Source organism: Ammospiza nelsoni, chromosome 20 (genome assembly GCF_027579445.1).
Source record: "Ammospiza nelsoni isolate bAmmNel1 chromosome 20, bAmmNel1.pri, whole genome shotgun sequence".
NCBI classification, from domain to species: domain Eukaryota; kingdom Metazoa; phylum Chordata; class Aves; order Passeriformes; family Passerellidae; genus Ammospiza; species Ammospiza nelsoni.
In genome coordinates, this window is record NC_080652.1 from 10384032 (window position 1) to 10390031 (window position 6000).

Sequence of the window (6000 nt, forward strand, 5' to 3'; positions counted from 1 at the left end):
AGGCGGTAAATGCAGAACGTGTCCGTGAGGTGGTAAATGCAGAACGTGCCCGTGAGGCGGCTGCAGGAGCACAACCCGGGCTCATGAACGCGGGGCTGCGGGCAGGCGGTGGCGCTGCGCCCTGGGAAATCCGGCCCGGAGCCGGGATTGGGGGAAAAACGGGAATAATCGGGGTTCTGTGTCAAGGAGCGATCACCAGAGTCGTGATCTGGAACAGGACTGAAACAGGATCTCAGCAGAAATTATTTAAACTACAGCAAAATTTAAATAAATGCAGAAAAAGTTGGCACTGCCAGTTAGCTGCGAGATAAAAAAACAAGGTCGTGTCAAGATGCTTATTTTTTCAGTGCTTCACCAGTCTTCCATCATTTACCCTTGCAGGCAACGAATAAACAAATTAATTAATTAAAGAGAGTGGTGTCTTGCAACGTGAAGGGACCAGGAAGGCTGAGGTCAGGTAGCTCGCTCTTGGGTGCTCTCATGTTGCTATTAAAAGATGTACATTCTTTTTTTATAGTTGTGGCAGTGTTTAATTAAAAACTTGGGAGCATTTCCATGTTCCAGCAGGAGCTCAGGGAGGCTGGTAATGTTGGCAGGATGAGCTGGCTGGGTGGTGTCCTTTCCATGTCCATCACTGAAGGCACATCCTTGGTTTCACCACCACCACCAGATCACAGAAAGGTTTGGGCTGGAAGGAACCTTAAAGGTGATCTCATTCCAAACCTCTTCCATGGGCAGGTACAAATCGGAAAGAAAAAATAATATTTTGCTTATGTTCAACATTGGCATAAAAATTCAGTTGTAAGAAAAGCAAATCAGAGATGTTGGAGTGTGATTTAAAGTGGTGACCTGACTCTGACTGTCTCTTATTTTACTGCCAGGCTCCCAGATGAATATTTTTAACACAGAAATTTATCCTCACCAATGTCAGCAGTGCTGAAAGAAAGCCAGGGATAGAGTTAAGATGGGCCAAAGCATTAAGAGACATTGGAACATGGGAAATACCAAACAAAATTATTGCAAAGGGGAAATATTTTTATATCTAATGATCATATATCCACATTTCTTACAGGCTAATAACAGACTAGCTGTTCCTCTACCAGAGAAGCTGTAATAAATCCCATACCTGGTTTGCCTGTGTGGTGTGGATAAACCCCTCATTTCCTGTTGGGATAAACAGGGATGGGCTGCAGTGTGCAGCGTGGGGTCAGGCTGCACGTGGCAGTCAGGGACAGCAAGGTGGGAGCAATGAGGCACAGGGTAATGCAGGAGGAGGATCCTGCTGAATACAGCAAGCTGGGTCTAGCAGCAGGAGAGAAATGGGAAACTTGAGATCATCTGTCCCCTGTGAGGAGAGGGGAAATTTAGTTATGGGGTGCCCCTAAACACAAGGCAGTTTCCTGAGACCCTTGCTCAGAGGGAGTTGTTGATAAGAACAGACTGTTATATCTTGTGATAATAAGTGAACAAGCACGTGGATTCCATCCAGGAGAACTGTAATCTCCCTATGCTCTCATTAATTAAATTCAGGATATCAAAGACAGCAGAGGTGCTGGCCTAATTTAATGGGAGTGGGGAAGGATCCTGTTTGATTGGACACTCATCTCTCAGACTAACAACTTCACTCTCATTTACCCAAAATCATCACTTACCTGGTGTCTGTGTGTGCAGAAGGTAAGTGCCAGGTCCCAGGAGGAATCCAGGAACAAAGCATTTTTACAGATGCAGCAACCTGAACAGTTTTCCACCATGCTGATCCCAGCAGCTCACACTGAGGGACTGTACTGCCAACCTGTGGTATACGGAATTCTTGAGTTGGGCATGTGAACATGTCAGGCTTATGAGGTTAACAAGTAACATTTTTCTTTACTAATATATTTCCCTTCTTCTAAGTAAACATTTTTGTTTCCAAGTTGGGATCAACATTTTTAGCTTTTATGTAGCATCATAAGGTCAATAACTGTATTCTTTTCTATACTTTTCTCTTTTAAAGACAGCCAAGATAAGAAAAACAAAGTAGCATGTAATTTGCAAAAAGAACATATCATCTTTTTAAAAATATCATATAAAACTGGCTTCCTGCCAAATGCAAATTTGCAGAAATACTTCAGTGTACCCTTTTGAAAAAGAACACATTCCTTAAGCTATTGTTAAAAAATAAAAAACTTACTCATGAAGAACTATCCATCTGTGTCTAAGTTAATAGTTCCTTTTGCAACGATGGTATCTTCTGTCAGTCGTTCTTTCACAAATCCATGAGAAAGCAATGTTCTATAAAATGAAAAGTCAGAGATAACGAATCTAGCAAACAGACTCCACTTGGAAAAGGTCCGTGGTGGGCTTATGCTTCAGCCTGGATTTAAATCCACATACATCACTCTGTGCTGCCCATGTTTATGTTCGACCACAGAAGATTTGTGGTTGACCTACATATGCAAACAAAACATTTGCTGCATATTTGGGATGGGGGGATTTGCATGATAGAAGATGATGAAAATATGCATAATTGTAGATGACATTTTTGGTTGCCAAGTCCTGCTGCACAGCCCTTTGGAGCTGGCCATGCATGAAAGAGGCTTGCAGCCTGACAGGCACATTGCCTGGCCGTGCTGTGCCCCGACACGGAGCTTCTGCTGCCTCTTGAGCAACACAAACCTGCTGTAACCATCTCACCAAGCAGCCCCTGTGCTCGCAGAGACACCTAGACACGGGCTGAGGGGGCTGAAACCATCAGTGCCACATGTCACCTCTGAGTTCCACATGTCACCTCTGAGTTCCCTTCATGGGGCAGCTCAGCAGACTCACAGATTTTGTTCAGGAGTTTTCTCAGTATTCTTGAAATCCCCAATGCATCAGGGGGTAACATCACAAAGCTTAGTCAACAGCAGCTGGTTTATCTGTTCTTGCCCCCACATTTCATCCCACAGCAGCATTTCTAGGAAGTCTGCTGGTGTGTTAGTACACTGGAGGCTGTGCTCTAAAAATTGCACCAGCATAAGTACATATTAATAATGTTAATTATAATGTTAAAGTGGCATGACAAACCCAGATCTCCCAGGACAGTAACCATGCACAGACCTCACAGCTCTTATGTGTGATATGGAAGGGCTCTCCTGTAAAAGAGGTTTTGTCTGCCATTACTGGATGTCTGTCTGGTTGCTCTTCCTATGTCACATCTTATTTGTCATTCAAAATCTCTGCAACTCTGCTGTGCAGAAATAAGTGCTTAAAAGGGTTAGCAGAAAGGAGGAAAATTCCATGGCATCAAGACCAGGTCTCCTCCTTGATCTGTGAAGGTGGCTTTGGAAAAATCTGACAGGATCAGACAGGAGCAAAAGCTCCCTTCCCTACAATCCAACCAAGGAGCTGATTAAAGAACACCCTGCATGTAACACCCACCACCCATTTACACCACATTCAAGGGCTCCTCCAAAGATGAAGCTATGTAAGAAGAGGGGCTTCATGCAGAGTCCTGGGGCAGGCAGGAATGTGCACCCATGTGAGAGAAAGAGAAGGAAGGAAATCTTGGGAGCCTGTGCCCAAGAAAGAAAGCTGATACAAACCTGGTCCCTGCAAAAACACAGCTCCGAGCCAAGAAGCTGTCTTGGGGCTTCACTCCTACTGTGTTCAGAGAATCAGGACTTTCTGTGAGAGCTTTGCACATCAAAGGAATAACTCTCTCAGCACCTCCATGTGATGCAAACACCCACCATGAGGTTTGGCCAACTGTTCAGTGCTACTCAGGGTTTGTTTATACTAAATCCGTGACGATGTCCCGTGTAAAGGCTTCTTTCTACATATTTGCCCAGTTTCATTGTCCAGAAGAAAAGGCATACAGCTTTCTTACTTCCAGTGGAGTCAAAGAATTTTCTTTGCCCAACAAACAAACCAGAAAATTAACGGCTTTTTAAGTTTAGCAGCCTTCAAACTCAATTCTCAAACACAGATCCAAACCATTAACATCAGGAGATTTAAGCCCTATGAAAAGTTCACAGAAGTTCATGAACAGAGAGTATTAAACACCTCCATTCAATTGTGATCTAACAGAAACTGGCACTGCAAGCTTTATTAAATAACAGATGCCTTCTTTTTCTCAGGATTCCCATGAGATATTTCTTTCCTCCTACCCAAAGGATTTTATAATCTGCGGGATACTGGAGAGCACCAGAATGGAATTTAAAAGACCATTCTTGTTATTTCATCCTGGTCTTTCTATGAGATTTAAAAATTTAACTATCCCAAGTGAAGTCCATATGCTCCCACGTATATAGGAATGTTCTTGTGGCAATGGGAGGGTAATGAGGAGAAGCTCTGAGCAGCTCAGCACGATGGCAGGTTCCTGCATGCCTGAAATGCAGTATTGCAGAATCAATGTAGACACTCACCAGTGGCTGTGTTAGGTTTTTCCCCATGTGAGTTGAGTTTTGCTGGCGTTAGCAGCAAAGGAAGCATGAGCATAGCCTGACTGGGTGGCATCTCCTCCTCCTTGGGCTTAGGAGAACCAAAGACCTGAACGTTGCTCAATCAGTCCAAGGACATTTGCACACAAAATCTAGGTTATTCATTCAGGTCAACAAATATTTTTTTGATCAAGATATGTACAAGATAAGAAAAGTGCCATGAAATGTTCTAAGTACACACTAAACATGAGCACAGACCACACAAAAAATCCCCAACAAAGAACTAAACCGATGCATCTGCAGGCAAGATGTGTATCTGGGGGAGCATCTTGGACAGAAACCAACTGACAAAACCCATATTGAGTTATGCTGTATGAAAGTGGGATTAGCATAAACTTGTGAATATTTAAATGAGAAGATAATGCAGTGCTATAGATTGGAAGAAAAGAAGTCTGTCTGGAAACAGAAAAACTTCACAAAGACAGAAGGCTGACCACAGAACCCTCCCCAGAAAGAGTTGCTAATACCTCAAAATATTTGAACATGTAGAGTCACAGTCTGTGAACCAATATTAATTCCTTGGGGTTTTTCTCCCTCTCTTAATTATAAGTTTCTGGATTCTTGGCTCTTGCCCACCTCCCACTGACTTACAAGTACTAAGAAATGCCAAGAAGCTCAGGGTGATCATGCTCCTGAGATGGATACTGGGAACTGTGCACTGTCTGCCTGTGGTCAAACTTTTCTTTCTTGCTAATGCAAAAGCCACATAAAAGGTGGTGTCCAAATACATTCAAACACCTGGCTGGGAGTTACTTTAAAGACTCAAAAATTAATTTGAGGGAACCCAGATGAGATCCACTGGCGCACATGTAACCCTCTACCCTTTGGATTCTACACAATTCACGTTTCTGATCATCCCTGTACTAAGAGTCAGAAGACAAACCCTGGGCCTTGCCATCACAGCTGGGCACACCTCATCCCTTCCCTGTGCTGGTGCTCGCTGAGGAATGTCACGGTTAGGGGTGCCAGGTGTCCCAGAGTGGCATCCGCAGGGCTCACCTGGGCCTGGCATTGACTCCTCACCGAGACTGGGAGGAAAAACACCGTGAGCACACGGGGTGCCACAAATCCTGAGAGTATCACAGGATACTGAGGAACACAGTGGGTCAGGATTCTGAGAGAGGACGTGTGCCCATTTCTAACAGAGCTGTAAGCGATATTGACATGAGACACACATAACGTAGGTGACCACTCATTCAGAACAGCCCTTGGAGAGATTTGTAAGGAGATTTGACGGGATCCCCTCTCAGACTAACCAGGCCCAGCTCCCACCGCGTCCCCCCGTAACCGAGATGCCCCAGACCCCTCATCACCCTCGCGTCCGTCTGGCGGAGCATCGCGGGCGCCGCAGCCGGTGCCGGCGGCGGAGCCGGGGCGGGGCGGCCGGGCAGGGCCGGGCGGCTCCACCGCCCCCCGCATCACATGAGGGAACTTCGGGCCAATGGCGCCGCGCCGGGGCCGGGGCCCCGCTCGCTCCCGCGGACGCTCATTCAAAACGCGGCCGGGCTCTGGCGCCCGCAGCCCCGCACGGCGCCCGGGG